This window comes from Cornus florida, unplaced genomic scaffold (assembly GCF_030987335.1).
Source record: "Cornus florida cultivar Cherokee Brave unplaced genomic scaffold, ASM3098733v1 CherokeeBrave_3.0.0_Hap2_Chr03, whole genome shotgun sequence".
In the NCBI taxonomy this organism is placed as follows: Eukaryota; Viridiplantae; Streptophyta; class Magnoliopsida; order Cornales; family Cornaceae; genus Cornus; species Cornus florida.
In genome coordinates this window covers 50,317,764-50,338,001 of record NW_026775573.1, presented here as the reverse complement: position 1 = coordinate 50,338,001, position 20,238 = coordinate 50,317,764, and the positions used below count along the sequence as shown (strand labels likewise).

The 20,238-nt window shown below is 37.0% G+C and overlaps 1 long non-coding RNA gene across 1 annotated transcript; it reads right to left on the bottom strand.

Moving 5' to 3' along the window:
- Nucleotides 1-14,925: 14,925 nt before the first annotated feature.
- On the bottom strand, nucleotides 14,926-16,819 carry LOC132300487 (uncharacterized). The gene is made up of 2 exons (XR_009480448.1): nucleotides 16,491-16,819; nucleotides 14,926-15,239 (listed from the first exon to the last, which is right to left on the bottom strand). It is a non-coding gene; the product is annotated as an uncharacterized LOC132300487 (long non-coding RNA).
- Between the last annotated feature and the right edge of the window lie 3,419 nt (nucleotides 16,820-20,238).

Genomic DNA, 20,238 nt, shown 5'->3' with positions numbered 1-20,238 from the left:
TCTAATGAACTCCTTAGCTAACTTGGAAGGTGAGGAGATGGTTATTTTTGAGGAGGAGAAAAAGGATGAAGAGAAGGTATTTCTTGATATTCCAAATGAGTCTTTGAAAGACAATGCCTCACCAATTATCAAAGTGAATGACCATTTGAATGTGTTTCAAGAACACAACAAAGAGGCAAGCCTAACCATGATTGATTTTGTTTTCAAGACCGTGGACGAAAGGAATAATATCATCTCTTTCATTTCTTTTCAAGTCATTCTTTTGGAGGATGATTTCATTGTTATAAGTGAGGCATCAAATGAGAAAATGGAAAAAAAGGGTCAATAAGGATGTTTCATATCCGGTTTTTGATTCTTTTGATTAGTGAGTTGGCCCAACGTCTTGCTAGAGACGTTAAATACTAGTATTCGTAGAGTTTCACAACTCTATTCCTCCCTCATTTCTTTTTATTTTTATTTTTTTTATTTTTCGTTTTTGTGTACATTGTAATGACCCGGTCATTTTCCTTCCTTTCTTTTTTCCCAGATTTTCACGGATATTTTTTTTCCGTTGTTCTTTTCCTTTCTAAGTTTAGTTTTTCACCACTTAGTGTCGTCTCGAGTGCTTTGGAATAATTTCCGAGACTCTTTTCCTTGGATTGACAACTTTCCCTATTTCGTCTTATCTCCGTTTGTCAGTTTGTGGCACAACCTCACTTTTCATGCTCGGAGTTGGTTTTTGACTTCACGTGTCTTCATTCTAAGTGGTTTCCATGAAATACGTATCTTTGCTTTTGTAGAAAAGCTCTCTAGTTGCTCCCGGTGTCCACAGGGGCATGGATGTATAGTTTTTCAGAATCTTTTTCTTTTCTTGGGGTGTTTATCATAAATATATTTTGAAGATATTTTATTTTAGGGGTTTTTGAGAAAATATTTTTGGAAGATATTTTCATTTTGGGTCATTAGTGCAGTTTTTACTTTTTGGAGGGGCCATTGTGCAATTAATGAAAGTTATTTCAAAAATGCCTCGTTTTGAGCCTGAATCCTCGTACGGGATTCATTTTCACATTTCGTCGAGTTGTGTGCTCTTAGAATTTCCTTGTGGTCATTTTTCTCCAGATTTAGGGTTTCTGGCCCTAGTTGCCGCCGAACTTGTTCGGGGAAAATCTCTCTGCTCGGGACTCAATTTTTGATGTCGTTTCTTCCGTTGTTCATATTTTCTCATTTTGAATCTTTTTCATTCACGGAGTTTTTTCGTTTGAGTACGTCTGCTCAAATTTTCTGGACCCGACGGGGCCCTTTCGGGGCACTTTTTGAGATTTTCTATAAATAGGGGAACTTAAAGTCAAAAAGTCACTTTCTCCTCCCTTCATGCACGACCTGAATCTACCATGGCAGCCCAAGGGGGGCTGCTACCCTTCTCCTCTCATTTAAACCTCCTTCCCTTCGTTATAGAGTCATAATGTCTTCGTGTTTTGTGTTTGTGTTGACTACACGCTTCTTTCACCCTTATTAGAACCCGTTTTTGGCCAAATTTTGAGTTCGGGTTTGAGGTCAAGTTAGGATTTTGGTAGGTCCTCTTTGGAGTTTAATGTTCACGGCATTGTCCCCGACAAAACTCCGAAGTATTGTCGGATTCAGAGCCGTTTCATTTTGGTGGCTTTTGAGATTTTCATCTCAAATTAAGGTAGAGGATGTTTTAGGATTATATATGTGTTATATTGAGTATTTCCCATGATTATACAACTTGTATACATACTTTTGTTCATAATTTAGAATTTAATTTAATTATTTTCTATGTTTAAGATTTAATTCTCATGATGATATTCAACTTAGAATTAAATTGTAGCATGCTAGTAAATTATGCTTTGGTATGTTTGTTAACATATATTAAATTGGAAGTAGTTGATAAAGAATTGCACTTTTTATTTAATAATTATCTTTTGTGAAAGTTTAATTATCATGGACGTACCTTATATGGAATTAACTTATGATAAGCTATTAAATTAAGTCTTGGCATGTTATTTAACATACTTTAATTTGAGAGCATTTGGATGAGTATGAAAATCTAGAGATTTTAATTAAAATGATTAGATAAAAATCTATTTTAAATGTCCATTGGTTTAATTAAGTTTTTGACTTGATATTGAGATGACTAGGACTTGTGTACCAGCATGTATAAATTTGGGACCATTTAATGTTGTTTTAGAATCTAGGAATTTAATTATCATGATTTAATTAAATTTCATCATATTGTTTCAAGGACCTAATCAAGTTTTGATGTGGTATATGTAATGACCATGCTATGTTATTAACATGTGTTAATTATGGATCATTTAGTTGAGATTTGAAACTTAGAGAAATTAATTAGGTTATGTGATTAATTTTCGTTTCTTTTGCATTATTGATTTAAATCATGTGGTTGACATTGGTAGTATGTTTAAAGCATGATTTTGGACTTGTATTAGATTCTTCAGTTTATGTTTTCAATATTGAATTATATTGTTATAGCGTGTAATGAATCGCACACTGAAGATTCGACATGTGATGTTATTATAGTGTGTAACGAATCGCGCTCTGAAGATTCGACATTTGTCATCCCATAGTAGTTGTGGATTTAGAGCATGTATTGTGTGGTTCCGACCTACTTGTGAATGAAGGTAGTTTCATGTACTATTTAATACATATATAAGTTGTTAACTTATTTATTTTGGAACCACTTGGGACATTGCATGATGGCTAGGGTTTGGCTCTAGTACGGGGACAAGAGTCCTCTAAGTCAAAAGTTCGCGCGTTGGGTTGGCTGCCTGGGGGTTAGTAGCTCCAAATTAGCCCTGTAAAGTTCACGCGTTGGGTAAGCTGCCTGGGGGTTAGTAACTCCAAATTAGCCCTGTATCGGTCTAATCCGACTGTTGTCCAAGTATATCCATTTTTGCTGATTTCATACTTTTAGATTTCAAGTTGATAATATTGAGAATCTATGTATTGATGTGTGGTTTTAGAAATTCTAATTATACTAAATTGCTATATTTAGTTGTTTTCGTACTTTAGATTTCAAGTTGATAACTTTAAAAATCTATATCTTGTTACTTTGTATAGCATGCTTCTATATTGGTTAAATTGCATAGATATTGGGATTCGTGTTTTGTTGTTCAAATGTAGCTTATGGATGATCCTATAGATTCACTTGAAACATAGACGTTAGGCGGCATGACCCACTTTTGTTATTTTTGTATAGTAGATTTTAAGTTGATGACTTTGAGAATCTATATCATGTTGCTTTGTATATCATGCTCCTATGTTGTTTGAATTGCATGGATGATGTGATTTGTGCTAGAAATGATCTAGGGAAGCTTAGGATGCTCCGTGAGTCTCATTTTGACATAGACGTTAGGTGGCATGAGCCCATTTGACATGTTTCACCTTAAGGTGATAAAATTGTAAAATGCTAGGTCGTGCATGCTCATATCCTACGAGTAGCTTTATGTTACTCACCCCAAAGTTACTGGGGCATATTTCAGGTACAGGAATCAAAGTTGAAATTCTCATTATGCTTGGGCGATTAGTGGACTTGAAGGTTGGCTTGAAATGCCATTTGTAGCCTTATTTGTCAAATGTATATATTTTCTAAACTTGTAATGTGTGCCTAAGCACACTTTTTTATTCTCATTTTATGTATATGATATAAGGCCAAGGGCCAAATTTCATTTGAAGTCCATGTTTATTCATAATGGTTATATTTTGCCTTTAATGAGAATATGTGAAAAAATATACGTTTTAGTATGTTATTTTGCACCGGAGTATGTTTTATGTATGAAATTCATTATCTAACATTTATTTAATATGTATGAGGTGTGTCCAAGGGTCAAACACCATTTAGTTTTCATTTTAGTTTACATATTGCATTTTTGAACTAAAATAGTTGAAACCAAGGCTTTAAGGGTTCATTTTCAAATCGGGTGGTGCAAAGTGTGCTCAGGCACCTCCACTAGGTCTTATTGATTATACATGAAGTGTGGCCAAGGGCCAAACGGTAATTTGAAATCATTTGTCAATTTTAAATTTCAAATTTTCCATTTCATGTGCATTTTCGCTCTTTTGGCCGTTGGGGGGTCAAATTTTGCATCGGCGGTATTTTTAAGTCGTGGACCATTGTAGAACGTCCAATTAAGTAAGTTACGTCTGCGTGCAAGATCGTTTCTGGGAAAAACCCTTTCCTTTGTGATTTGAGCCTCCTATGGAATCATTTTTTAATTTTCTTGCATAATCTGATTTTAGGGCATTCTGGGGTTTTCCTTTGGGAAATAATTCCGGTGTCGACATAGTCACTTAGAAAACGTGATTTAGGGGTGGGGGGGGGGGGGTTTCTTTTCATGTTTTTTCAGAAAATGTCGTCTTGGTGCCAGAAATCCATCACAAAGTTCAGCTTTCTGATTTTTATTTAGTAGCTTTTGGAACTTCTTGTTCAGATTTCTTGGAGGGGCATTTTGGCCACTTCACAGTGCATTTTATTTGTTTCTGTCCACATTGCGGTGTAGAAAATTTGATTTTGGGAAGGGTTTCTTCTTTGTGTTTTTCCAGAAAAATTCGTTTGGTAGCCCGTTTCCGATCTCAGATCCTGTAGCAGCTTTTTACCCTCTTGGTCTAGACTGATCTAGGGGCATTTCGGGAATTTTCTTTGAAACATAAATTCCGGGTTTGACATGGTCACATAGAAAATGTGATTTTAGGGGGGGTTTCTTCACAACATATTTCCATAAAATGTCATCTTGGACTCGGAAAACCCCGCGTCAAATCTGATTTCCTGTGCGCAATTGCACTATTTGAAAAAGTCTGTTGTAAGGGCATTTCGGGGATTTCACGTCAAAAATAAAATTTTCTTTCGACATGGTCAACTTGGAAAAATTATTTTAAGGGGGGTTTCTTCTTCGTGTTTTTCCAGAAAACATCTTTTAGTACCTCAAAACGGCACACGAACTTCAGTATTTTGCCCAGGTTACTATTCACGGTCGCGGCGACGTCAAAGCTTTGTTTTGACTTTTCTCTTCCATCCGGACTCCGAATCAAGTGATTCTTGAGTCTAACTTGATTAATTTTTTGCTGTCTTCCCAGTGGTGTGCTCGGTAGCACCCGATTTTATATTTTTCAGCAATGACCATTTTGCCCTTGGAGCTATTTTTGTCCGGTTTTCTTGCAATTCGCTTCCGCTACTTTCTTTTGGGTTCCGTGATTTCATGGAAAGTTGTGGATGTGTTTTGGGAATGATATACATTTTAGGGACGTCATTCCATGAAAAATGACTATTTTGCCCCTGGGGGGCTTAATTGTTATTTTTTCGCTCTTTTGCTTCTGCGTGAGTTCTCATTGAGTTCCACGACCCCATGGAAGGTCATCAAAGTGTCTTAGAGGTGTGTTGTGCCTTGGGAGACCGTTGACTCGTTCCTTACTTCTGCATCTGGATCCGCTATCGGGTTAATCTTCTGTTAATCACAGGACGCGCTGGCCTAAAAACTAGGGTCGTCACATACATTCTTTCATCTATTTTTCAATCTCAATTTTTGTTACCATCATTGGGGCTTAGCATAAGGATTGCATGAGCTTTCATGTTGAAATTGAGTATTTTGCATAAGTTCGATCGATCTCAAATGAGAGTTCAATCGATCGAACTTCATACCTGCATCCAATCACTCTCTGTCTCATCGATCTAAGAAAATCTTCAGGTCTCAGTTCTCAGTTAGATCGATCAGAAGACCTTAGATCGATCCAAACATCAAGTTCGATCGATCTGTAGTTTCAACACTTAGAAAAAATTTGAGTCTGCATCAACCTGCATATTTCAGCTCTCTATCAAATCGATCGAAAACATTCTTAGATCGATCTAAAGTTCTTCGATCAATCCAACTTCATTATTGGATCGATCGAGATTCCATACTTAGAAAAAAATTTAAAGCTCTACAAATTTCATGCCTTTTTTCCCATCGTGCGAGCGTTGAGATCAGGATCGATTACAGCTTTGCCCTTTGATTTTTTGATTTTTCCTCTTTCTATTTTCATTTTAATTTTTCATTTTCTTTTACTTTTGTTATTTTATTTATTTACTTTTCTCTTATGAAAAAAAAAAAAATTATTTCTTTTCATTCTTTATTTCCTTACATTTTTACTTTTTGCAATTTTGTTTACTTGCCTTTTTATTTTTGTTTATGTATATATTTGTTTTGTCTAAAAAAAATGATTATTTTTCAAAGCGGCATTCCGTCTTGCTAGAGACGTTCAACTTAGCACCCACTTTGCATATTTTTTACATTTTTTGTTTTGCATGTTTTCTAAAAAAAAAAAAAAAAGTTTTTATTTTTCATTATTTTGTTCTTACATCCTTTCTTAGTTTTTGTTTTTCATTTCTTGCATTGTAGATATTACCTTTTTTATTTTTCTTTTTTGTATTTTGTTCATGCATTTTATTCTTTATTTTTCTTGCATTTTGTATATACTTGCTTTCATTAAATGAAAAATAAAAAATAAAAAAAATTCCATTGTGCCCTTTTGTGTAGCCATGCATACTTTATGATTTATATTAGGCTTGATCTCATATCTCTCTTTTATATTGTGCTATATTGCCTTAGAGTGTATCATTTCATTTACCTCTTATCCCATTTAATATTTGATGTGAGTTTGCTAGTGCGGTTATTCAAGTAGGTTGTTAATTCCAAGTTTGGGGGAGACGTCTTTCGAATTGGATCGCTACCGGGATTCATGTCTACATCATCACGGTTTACTCTTTCTATCTTTTCCATTATTCTCATTGCACATTGAGGACAATGTGCGCGCAGTTTAAGTTTGGGGGTAGGGTGTCTTGTTGTATTCTACTTAAAGTTGAACTTTAAATGTATGATTGAGATTTGAGATCCATGTTAGCTATGATTTTGATCTTTTGAGGACTATATTGCTTAAAATTTAAAAATTGCATGACTTGAGAGTCCAATACTCCTTGTATGCCTTGTGGATGCCATTTAGGAGTAAATTTTTCGAAAGATTGATATCTTGCTTGCACTTGTGGTCTACATTATACTGATTTCGTGATTGTTTTGAGATTCACTCTAGTATTCTACTCTAGCACAGGCACACTCTAGCACTCATTTGTGGGGTACATGCTTTGTTGACTATTGAATTGGTTATATCCCAATTGAGCTAGTAGTGCATTGAAAGTTTTCATTCTTGATAAATGTGGATAACAAACCCTTTTCATTGAGTAGTCGGGATTCTAGCCTCATCAAGCATTGAACTTCTCGCGCTGAAACGTGGAGGGCCCAAACTCTAGGTTAATAATTGAATACAAAAAAAAAAAAAAAAAGTTGCAAAAGTAATAAAAAAAAAAAAAAAGTGAGGACTTTTCCCAAAAGGTGAGAAGGAGGAAATGATTAGATGGAGATTGTCTTGATTTGTAACCTAGTTAATTTAAGCTTGTAAGTCCGTAGGGGTGTTTGAACACCTAGTGCCCTAAAACCGTCTGGTTTGAGAGTCACTGACCTAACGCTCGACCTCATGGATCGCTAGAAAGCTTAATAAATCAACACATTGCACTATGCTTCCATCTTTGATCCTATATAAAAAATAAAAAAAAATCGAGTGAAAAGAATAAGCGCACCTAGAACAATAAAGCTTTAATAAAAAGGTCCACTCTTTGTCTTGATGATCGGTACTAGATTTGTGTGCTAGTTTGAGGGTAAGGATGTGATTAATTCTTTAATTGGCTAAGATAGCAACACATTTGATGCCGGTTCACTCAAAAAGGATTCTAAAGTTGTTTTGATTTGCATGATCATTTTCTTGATGTGTGGAGGACCATATTTACTTGCTTGATGTTGAGATTTTGGGAAATTGCTTAGAAATGGTTGAAAAATTGCATACTTGAGGTAGTTTTCTCCCAATGCTTGTCTGCAATATTGGCGCCTCTTTTGAAAGAATGAGCTTAATGTTTGTGGGTATCATTTTTGGAAACCCTCACAAGACTGTACTCGTCCACTAGGGGTAACCTAAGGGTTTAAAAGGCTTATTGCATGTGCTAAGTACAATCGTGTTCCCTACGAAAGTGGTGTTATCCATTTATTGCTTTCTAGTTTATAGTTGTATAGTCGTTCATTTTATTCCTTTACTTTCTAGTTCATTGCTAGGGACTAGTAATATTTAAGTTTGGGGGTGTGATGAGCGCTGAAAAGTACACATTTAAACCCCTTAAGCTTAAGTATTTTAGAACCTTTATCTATCTTATTTTCTCGCTTTAGACTAATTTTGTGTTATTTCCCTTTTTAGGTCAATAAAGCTAAAATGAGCTAAACATGGTTTCTTAAGGCTTTTTTGGAGCCAAACAAAGTCTTGGTGAGAATCCGGAGCAAAAAAAGGCTGATGCTGAAAAACTGCCAAGTTGGATCGATCCAACTGAAAAGTTGGATCGATCGAACATTTACTGGTAGCGAGCTGTCTTATTCTCGCGCGCGCCCGAACTCCCACTTACCACATAGTACGGGATTAGATATTTTTGGAGCTATATTCCTGATTTAGTGACTAAGAAAAGGACCTTCTATATAAAGGGAAGTGACCCATTTTGTAAAGGAGCTTTTCATCATTTTTATTTTTACATTGTAATTTTTATTTCTCTCTCTAGAAAGTTAGAGATTAGGGTTAGAAGAAAAGAGGGAAGTGGAGGCACATCTAAAAGACCCATCTCTAGATCCACACACTCTCTCTCTCTAAAGTTTCAAAGAAGAGGAAGAAGAAGAAGGAGCCATGTTTGGAGCTTACCCTTGAGGGTTTCATGACCACATCTACCTCCTCCATGATTGACTAGATCTACACTTAGGGATTGGATGAACCCTAAGTCTTGTGTAATCTAAACCCTTGTATTTCTATTTTTGGGGATTTATATATATATTGTTGTGATTAGTGTTCTAGCCTTGTGAATTTAATGAATCTTGGTATATTTCTATAATTTCTATGGTTTAATTCTTCCTATTAATTCTCTAGTTTATTTACATGTCTATGTGTGATTAAATTATGAATTATTTCTTACATGATTCATATGGATTAATTCTTTCTATTGATTCTTTATTTGATTACATGTTGTCTTATGTGTGATTATTTGGGAATTGATCTCTACACTAGATTTTCTATATTAATTGCATGTCTATGTGTGGTTGATTGAGAATCTAGTGATGGCTAGACATGGGTTTTCATTAAATCGGGTTTGTCAATTAATTTGATGGATTATACTTATGCTTGATGGGTTGTTCTACAATTTAATTCATGTTTGTAGGTAGGTAGACAATCTTTACTTGCTTTGATATTCCATGTCTTATTATTGCAAATTCCATGATTCTCTAGATTGATGTGTGCTACAATTGTTACTAGTTTGATGGGTCATGCTTAGAATTGATGGGTTGTGCTACACTTAGTTTAAGTAGACAATTCATTCTTTAATTTGATGGTCCATGCTTAATATTGCAATTGGTAGTTGCATTTTGTTCACAACAATATATTCCCCATTAATGGAAAGCAAGTTGTTAATTACATGAGCTTAATGGTGATTCCAACACCCTAAGTCCTCTCTTCTCATCCCTTAAATCCCTATTTCAACTTAGTTTTATTTTAATTGCATTTTATTTAATTGCTTTCTAGAGGAATCAACCAATCAACCCTCCTTTCCAATCTTTTGATACGCTAGAGTTGAAGTTAAATTCCAACACGTATAATCCCTTAGGACGATCCCTACTTGCCCTTGCTATATTTTTAGTGAAAGGTGGTAGTGGCTTCTATAAATGTAAAACTTGGCCCCGCCTAAATTGCACACTCTTAAGCTTATAGTAGCGCGACGACCAATAATGTTTAGTACCGATGAGCAGAATGGTTTCAGATATGATTCGAGGATGGATTAAAGATTGTGAGTTGTTTGTTATGTGTTGTCAGGTAGGTGATGGGGTTGTGCATTAGTTGAGGCGGTTGGGGATTAATTAGTTTTTAGAGTCAGTGAGGATGATGTTTCCAAATAGGCACCTTTTTCTTTTGACGAGTAGTGGGTTGATGTGTCTGACGTCACGAATCTTGTGCATGGTGTTCGAGGTAGTGTCACCTTGGAAGGTAGAGATGGAATGGGTGGTAAAATGTCATTTTATGGCATAGATGTTGTCATTTGGGAGTGACTGTATCTAGGTAGAACGGGATACAGTGTTTGATGGGTTGTAATCGTTTCTAGTGTTGGTATGTTGTGAGCGTTGATGCTCTTGCTTGATGATTGTGTTGTAACTTGTATTTTAGTACTCGACGAATATGTGGTATGGATCTGATTGGTTTTGGTTAGCATTGGTGTTGCGGAGTATCGTGTGCGAGGTTTCTGTGTTGATAGGATATGACGGTCTGTTAGTGTCAAGGTCGCCTATAATTGAGTTCATAGTTCCGTATGGTATCCAGTTGGTTGTTCTCCTGGTGTATAGGGAGTTCATTTCATCTCTGGTGAGATTGGGTATCCATGGTTGGACAATTGGTGTATAGCGTGTGACAAGGTGTAGGGTGCATTCAAGTGCGAGTCGTCAGTCTCTTGTGAGAGTGGGGTTTGTTACCCTTTTCGTTTATTTTAGTCTTGGCAAACACGTCGTTTGTCGTGAGCCCTGTTCTCCATTTAGGAGTTGTGCGCGTCCGTGGGTGGGCAGACCTGTGTGTGGTTTGTTACATTATAGGAGTTATTGGTAAATGTTTGATTGATTTGGTCGACTCTCTCCCATTGAGGGAGATAAAGTCATTGGTTCTTAGTGGTACTTATTTTGAGGGTGGTTTTGATGGCACGAGTTACCGAATAGGGATTGTGTTTCCTGTGTTTGGTGCTATCGGTGATGATTGGGGGATATGTCTTGAACGGCAGTTTGAGGATGATTAGGTGATGTGATGTGAGTTATGTACTCGGTTATTTTTATTGATTCTTGATTTTAGTAGTGTCTTGAGGACAAGTATTGGTATTATTTGAGTATTATGCAGTTAGAGAGTGAATGCGTGATTCCATTGAGGAATAATAGAAGTGATTGACTTTGGTTTTGAGGTTTTAGGCATGAGATGGTCGTATTGTGTGTTTTGGAGAAGTAAGAATTGAATCGAATGATGTTATGGGGTTGTCTACTTGATATTGGTGCTATGAAATCATTAGAGAGTTTTTACGCCGGTTGATGATTGTGACGTTTGGTGCTGTGTTATTTTCTAGCTTGTTAGGGGTTGTGTGATTAAAGTATGATTGGGATTTTTAGAGTAAGTATGTGACTCTAAAGTTATTGAGGTTGCGTAGAGCGATGGATTGATAGTGAGTGGATCTCATGGTTGTTTTGTGGACTGTATGTGACTGTATTTGAGGTTTAGACATGAGGACAAGAACGACGTTTGTGCTGAGATCGGATCGAGGATGAGAATGGCCTGGCTAACCATTTCTCTTGAATCAGTCCCTCTTTAGCACAATGTCGGGTCAAAGGTTAATGATTGTTTCGACTTGTTAGTGACAGTGAAAGCACGGTTTTGCGCGTTGTGTCGGTGTGGCAGTGTGGATTTGGATTATTTGCCTCGGGTGATGAGGTGTGTTAGGAAGGATCAAGTGTCTGATAAAGGGTTTGTGGTACGATCATTGATTATTGAGGATCTCTTTTTAAGGATGTGTGTCCCGGATATAGGATAGTACGTTTTATTATTCTGGTGACTTATAATTATGTAGTCATTGGGAAATCCGTTGTCTTATCTTCTTGAAGTTCTCTAGTATGGTGATTATCGTATAGTGCGGTGGTGTAGCTATGCAGTGAATAGCGAGTGCTTGGTCTAACAGGGACGTGTAAAGTTGAGTTTGAGCTTGATTGTGAGATGGACAGGGTTCCTCGTTTGGGGTCTTGTATGTCCTTTGAAGGTTGGATTGAGATAGGATGTTGCCATGTTCAGGGGTCTTGTGACCGTTCTTCTTTCGGCTCCGAAGCCTTGTATAGCGGTGTAGAGGGGACCAGTGTTGGTTTTAAGTCGAGTATAGAATCCAGTGGGTTTTGTGTATGATGTTGTGAGTGACGAGTACCCTCATAGGGTGGTGACCATTGGGTTTTTCTAACGACAATGTGTGATTTCCTTTGGGCGTCTGGTGTCAAAGGTAATAAGGTTGTTGAGTTCTTAGTCTTGTGATTTTGTGAGGTATTTTCGGAAAGTGTGTGGTTGCGGGTCTCCTTCTTTAAGGAGGGTAGATTTCAAGGACGAAATCTTTTAAGGAGGGTAGAATGTAATGTTTTCAAATTTTACCATTTTTCATTTTTTGGAATTTTTTTGAGGCTATTTTCATATTTTCTCGTTTTGCGTGCCAGACACCGTGGGGTGTGCCGGTTGTGTCCGAGTGTTGGTTGGGACATTTCATTGTATTCATGACTCATTGAAATGCAAGGTTAGCCATTTTTGCATTTTTCCATTTTTTGGGCCAGACGGTCTCGTGCGGGAACCGCTACCGGAATTGTTGTGTACGGGGGTGTTGTTTAAGTCCATTTTGCATCACATTTATTTTATTTAATGTGTTATATGTGGTGGAGAATTGCTATGTGTATGAATATATATATATATATATATATATATATATATATATATACAGAATTGTGGTGTAAAAATAAAAAGAAAAAAGAAAATTTTTAATTAAAAGTGGTGGGACCCACCACTTATACAAATTGTGGCCAGAAGGCCATGTTGGCCTCACATTTTCTCCCACTTCGTAAGCTCTCTATCTCTCCCCATCTTGATCCATTTTCTTTTTCTTTTCAAAACAAAAATTCAATCATTGATTTCTCCTTCATCTTTTGGTATTTTTGGGAGCTATTTGCGGCAAAACGAAGAGCGCGTCAAGATCTACGATTTGATCGGAGCAAAAGTGATTTTGGTGAACTCTAGGGATTTGGAATTTAGGACCCATTTTGAGGGTTTTTCTACAAAATTGAGGTAGGGGTTTCTAATTCACATTTTCTTGGATTTTAGTGAATTACCTTTCATTAATTGTTGTAAAGCATGCCTAAATTTTGTGGATTCTTGTAAAGATGACTTAATTGTTATATATGTAATATGTGGTGATGTGCTAATTGTTATTTGAGGAGAATGCATGCTAAATGATGTATATGAGAAATGTGATTTTGTATTAGTTGATGTTTTGTGTGTAAACATGTCTATGTAGAATAGAATTTGTGTCTTGTATGATTACTATGTTAAATCAATATTGAATGAAAGCATGAATTACGCATTTTGAAATTTATTATAGAGAACATATGTGAAATTCAATAGTTGAATTGTGTTTAGAAGCATGAAGCATTCATGCATCCATTGGGAAAGTAAGAGAAAGGGAAAAGTGTTTTTGAAGCAAATGAAATCGTTTTAAGAAAATTATTTTTGAAAAGTGATTGTGAAAACCGGACGCCTAGGAGGTGCCTAGTGGTTCGTGATGTTAGTGTAGTCTAGAGAGGATTCTGGTTGAGCTAATTAGGCCAGATGCGACGCCTTGGAGGTGCCTTGTGGTTATAGATAGTTAGCCAATCCTCATTTCGTGACGCCTTGGAGGTGCCTTGGGTCGGATTGCACTAACGATTTGGAAGTTGAAACGGTAATGTTTCGGAAAATGGGGAGCGACATGGGCATGGCATTGCACTACATTGGCATACATGGTATAATTGTGACTTGAACGACAATTGTGGTTATATTTGATGTTGTGGTTATGAATTATATCCCCGATATAGTATGATCCCATTCTCTTGATTTATATTCTATATGTGGATTTACGGGGCCATAAGAGGTGTGTCTTAGGCACCTCCTACTGAGCGTTTAGCTCACCCCATTATTTAACATTTTTCAGGATAGGGGAAGGAAGTGGCGGATGGCACTCCTCCACAGGTTTTGATGGGTTAGTGAACTGTTTTGTCATACTTTGTAGTTATGATCTCATTTAATTATTATTATTATTTATTTATTTTGTAAACCTTAGAATAACACGTATAATATGCATTGACATAGGAAAGGACGGTAGTATCCTTAGTTGACCTCGAGTTCGGGTAAGAACTCGGTTAGCGTTTCGAACCCATGGGTTCGGATCGTTACATAATGGCACCTGTCAGGGACGAATGTAGCTCATTGTCAAATTGCCTTCACTCTGATGAATTTTTTTTTTTTTTTTTTAGTAGGGAATTTTTCTTTTTTGAACCATTTATATATCTATGAAAATTTTATATTTAATTTAGGAAAGAAAAAAAAAATTATATTCCTTCATAAAATTACAAAAAATTTCTACAATTGCCCCTAGACAAATTCTTGAATCCGTTACTACACATGTCTCATGTATATCACACAACCAATACCAATAATTTCTCATGAATGAGGCTTTTCATAATTTGATTATCAGCAATCAATGAATTTAAATTTTTGAATATTCTTAAATTATTTCAAAAGTAAAAAAACACCAAGCAGAAGCCGTTGACGAACAAGGTCCTTCATAAAACATGCATGAGAGCCTACAATCACATCAATCACGCAGTCTTGACCATGAATTGAATTGTTTTGCCAATTATATATTAGGTTCTAAAATGTTTCAAGGAATACAATCTCTAAAACCTCATTCTTTTGACTTGTAGACCTCATTCTAAACTTGTAAAAACTATTCCTGAGAGCATTCTAAAACCTCATTATAGAATACTCATTAGTGTGATCATAGACATGTACTTGTACAGATCTTATTCATTTAGTCATTGTAAGACCCTTAGGCCTTATAGCCTATATAAGCAGATGAGAACTCTTTTGCTAGCAACTAAGTCTTACATTCTCTCAAACTTGGTACTACTTTAACCAAGCTTATTATGCAAGAATCGAGATTGAGAAAGCAATTGTAATTAATAGTTGATTTATATCACACTTTAAGAATTGAGATTGAGAAAGCAATGGTAATTAATAGTTGATTTATATCACACTTTAAGAATTGAGATTGAGAAAGCAATGGTAATTAAGGGTGGCCATTTTGGTAGAATTAACTATCATTACTAGTATACTAGATGTGACGTTTCAAAATATATCTCATTTAGTACATCCAGTAGAATTTTTGCCACGAAAAAAATCTTCTCCATTCGCTTCTCATTGGAACCGGTCCAGTCCTGGGCGCCGCGCTGGTAAAACATGATTTCACTATAGTTTTGCTTCAGTACGCCCTTTCTACTTATACCCTTTCTGTACGCCCTTTCTGCTACCTGTATTTCAATTTTTAAGTTAAAATTTCCCCCAAAACCAAAACCAAAATTAAGGTTACCCCCAAAACTGATCTGATATATATATACAGATATATGCCTATGCTCTGTAAACCAGAAACTCTCTTCTCAAACTGGTCTACATAATCGCCGCCTGACGCCCGGTGTAAAGAACCCCTCAGCCGCCGCCTCTGCCTCATCATCATTGTCATGGTGGTGGTGCTTGAACCTATTGTCATGGTGGTGGTGATGACGACGCATGCCGCCATGGAACATCATCAAATCAGAGCCACTGTTCTCACCTTCTCTCCTCTCTGTTCTTTCTTCCCCGCCCCAACACCAACAAACACGCACATATACACACACACACATACATATATATATATATATATATATACAGATACATATACACACACACAAATATATACTGGCGGCGATGGTGAATGGATCCGCGGCCTTCATCCTTCGATTCCGTCGACCCATAGAATAAAGAACTAGTTGCCGCACTTGGGAAGTTGAGAAATTAGTTGGGAAGTTGAGAGCGACAAATAAAGAAACCAATCTTCATCATTTTCAATCTCTGATGCATCAACTCAGTTTGATTGGACCAGATTGTTGTTGCAATCAGACGAACTGGGTCTGTGAGATTGGAACCACTTCTTGCCGTTGATCTGGGTTTTGGAATAAAGTTATGGATCTATGATTGATGTGGGTATGGTAGGATTGATAGAGCAGATTAGGATTTCACCACACTTATGCAACTCTATCCAGACAAACAAAAACAATATATGGCAATTCAGAATGATTTTCAACAACCAAGACCCGAATCCTTATATTCGGAAAAAGGTCTGGCAAGGATAAAAAAATGAAGGGAAAAATTACAAATTTTTTTTTTTCTTCTAAATAATGAAATTTGTGAGAGTGAGAGAAAAAAGTAGTCGTTGATTTGGTGGTGGTTGTTGGCGGCTTGGGGTTGGTATTGGTACTCTTTTTGTTATTTTCTATTCTTTTTCTTTGTTTTCCCAACAAACAAACAGAGGTAGAGAAAGAAAAGAACACAAGAAACTGGAAATTGGCGATCTGAAATTGAACAAGAAATACTCAATCGAACCCTAATTACAGTAGTTCAAATATTGAAATCGATATATATAGATACCTAACTAGAATTAATTAAAAATGAGAAATTGAGGATATAATTAGAAACAGAAATATGAAGAATACAACAAGAAAGGTCGTGAAGATTTGAGAGCATACCGAAATCAGATAGATGGTTTGGCAAGGGCGACGATCTCTGAGAGAGATCTTAGAGAAAGAGGAGATGGTAAAAATGGATCTATGTAGAATCAGGGATATACGAAAAACATATCTTTGATGGGTTTTTTTAGAGAGAGAGAGAGAGTGTATTTTTGTGTGAGAGATATAAATAGAGAGAAAGTATATATGTTTGTATATAAAAGGAAGTGGGTTGAATATTAGAGGATGTGATTCCTCCATAGCCATTAAACTACATGAGTTGGAAGGAAGAAGAACAGTGGAACTTCAGAGGATGCATCGAAGATGAAGAGCAGAGGAGAGAGAGTAGGGTTCTGTAATTTTGGGTAATTTTTAACAAAAAAATATATATATTAAATGTAATTGTAAATTATGTATTTTGATTTTGTATAATGTATAAGTGTATGGTGTATTAGTATAAGTATATAGAGTATTCATACATGTGGTAAATGAAAATAGTACATCAGTAAATTTTTTGTGTAAATGCTGACTGGATGCTGACTAAGTGCTGACTGGACGATGATGTGGCAAATGAGTTGAGGTGGTTTCACCTCAGCCCTTGGATCTGCACTGGATCTGCTCCAGTGCAAATCATTCGCGGGCCCCACACTAACTAGTGTAGGGTTACATCTAGTGGGCAAATCATTCGCGGCCCCACGCTAACTAGTGTATGGTTACATGATTTTGCTATTCAAAATGTCTTCCAATTTTATATTATCTTCCCTCTTTTCTCTCTTTCTTTTTAAAATGGTGGATCGCATAAACTATGTTGATGCAAGAATCTGTACGCTCCGGAGCCCTTGGCGATTCTTGCAAGACAAGAGAAGTGATGACCGGCGTGGTGCTGATCGGGTGCACTCCGATGGTCAAGTTAGTATTTGACGATTCCATATCCGATAAGCATTACATATGAAATTTATGGCGTACCTTTTTAGGTTGACCCATTATCTCTTTAATAGAAGTATTAATGGTAGTGGTTGTTGAAACGAGATTCTCCCCCATCCAAAATGATATTGTTTCCTTCTTATAAGAATGGTAATTGCCGTTACATATGGTAACCAGATATTTTTTTATTATTCCATACAGATAGAGGGGAAGGATAAATCCCTTACCCTCATTTTATGCCTCATTTGACTTTTGAGTTGCCTATTATTTTTATCCTCATCAGTTGCCCCCCATTCTCGTGTTTGCTTGTCAAGCATCGAGAATGTCAAAGGGTTTTTTGAGTGATGTCTCTTTGGCAGAAATCAATCTCTTTTTAGGTTAACCTTTGATGGACGACCTCTTTTTGGTTGACCTCTCTTACTCCTTTAATAAGGAAGCTGATTTGCCCGAATTTCATGAGCTGAGGGAGTAGGCTTTCTTAAGCTTCATGAGATTACCTTTTAAAAAGGGACGTAGATTTTACGAGCTTCACTCAGCTCGCCCTTTAAAAAGGGAAATATATTTTACGAGCTTCAGCCCTTTAATAAGGGAAGTAGATTATTATGAATTTCACCCAGCTCACCCCTTTAATAAGGAGGTTCGTTGTAATTCCGAGCTTGCCCCTTTAATAAGGAGGTTCGTAGTAATTCTAAGCTCGCCCCTTTAATGTGGAGGTTCATAGTAATTCCGAGCTAGGTGTTGGCCTCTTTTTATTCGATCTCTTATCTTCACCATCTTTGTTTTTTAGTGCATTTATAGCATCCTCAGCATTCATGTGCTTCCGTGCTCTAACTATCAACTCTGCCATACTCGTAGGGGCTTCTTTTGACAAGGAGAATAGGAACTTAAAGGTCTGTAGTCCTCCCATAAAAGCTGTGAGGGCAACCTTGTCGTCCACTTCTTCTACCTGTAGCATATCAGTGTTAAAATGACTTATGTAACCACGAAGAGACTTTCCCTTCTGCTGCTTCACATTCAATAAGTGTGTTGTTGTCTCCTATACCTCTGCCCAGCGATGAAGTGTCCAATGAATTGTTTGATCAACTCATTAAAGTTTTCAATGGAGCCTGGCTTTAATTTATTGAACCAGAGACGAGCCCAACCCTTTAGTGTGGTAGGGAAAGCCCTGTACATAATCTCATCTGATACGACTTGCAAATACATAAGAGCTTTGTAGGTCTCCAAATGATCAAGAGGGTCCCGTGTCCCATCGAAGCTCTCAAGAGTTGGCATCTTAAATTTTCTAGGTAGAGGACAACTCATAACATAACAGCGAGGCTAAATGCTAGGTTGGTCTTTTGTACTAGATTGTTCACTGTGGCCTGACCCTTCCCTTTCATTGCTTGCATAACGTCTTTAACCCTAGTAGATTGAAATAAGTGATGTCTTCAGTCTTGTCACCAACACAACCAAAGGTATCTGCACGGAGCCTGGTGGTATTCCGTTCAGGAGACCGATGGTGATGGCTTCTCTGTTGACCCCCTATTTGACTAAGCTCGGCGTTGTTGTCAATCCTACAGGAGTCATTACTGGGTACTTCATTATTCTCCACCTCATTAAGAGCGGCTAAGCGTTATAGAATCATCGAATTTTGCTGGACTAATTGGTTCATTCCATGATTTACGGTTTAAACCTGTTATTCAAACGTTGTGACGCGTTCCTAATCATTTGGGACGACAGGGGGTTGCCTCGTCGAGTCCCCTTGATCAGAAGTTTGCGACGCTTCGTATTCGCCAGCAACTAGACCAGATCGCAATCGAACCATACTTTATTTAGAGAACTAAAATCGTTCCCATAGACGGCGCCAACTGTTGATGTTGGATTCTACGCAACCCGGATCTGATCTAACTTTCTGAATAGAGAGAAGAAAAGGTGATCCTACAAGTACCGGTGTGTTACCGGTGGAGTAGGCTCCGACGAATAAGTCAGTGTGTGAACTAATCTCTTAAGAGAAATCAAGAACTTGAGTTAGGGTTTTTTGCGTACCCCAAAACGTTGATTAGCCCGCCTTCTTTATAGGGCTTAGGTTAAGATGTCACGTAGAATTACCTTATTGTAATCTGTAGACTTAATCCTTATCGTAATCTTTAATCCTTTAATTACCTTATAAGATGGTTACCTTATCTCCTTAAGTGTATCAATTCCCTTTGAGTCTCCATGTCACGTGGAATTCTTATCTAGTCGAATATTCCATATCAGTAGCCCCCCATTCCCGTAATCTTACTTGTCAAGCATCGAGAATGCTAAGTCTTTCCAAGTTAAGCATGCTTGATGATTACTTTCTTGCCCCTTTTAATAAGAAAAGTAGATTAAGACGAGTTTCACGCAGCTCGTAATAAGATAAATAGATGAATACGAGCTTCACTCAGCTCACACTTTATCTCGTCGGAGTGCACCCGGCCGGCACCACGCCGGTCATCACTTCTCTTGTCTTGCAGGAATCGCCAAGGGCTCTGGAGCATACAGATTCTTGCATCAACAGTTGGCGCCGTTTGTGGGAATCATATAAATATATACTCCCACTCCCACGAGTGATTAGTTATCTGGCTCAGATGGCTCATGGCTCATATCACTTACACCATTAACGTGATGTGGGATTTGAACCTATCCCTTTCCAGCCACCAAAAATTACAATGGTCCAGTGATGGGACTTTCCAACCACTAAAAATTACAATTGTCCAGTGACGTGACTTTCCAATCACCAAAATTACAACTGGACGTGCGCGATCCACTTTCTATCCGGTATGAATATAGTTGGTTACTTCAGCTCCTAATATATATATATATATATAATAAAGAAGGACAA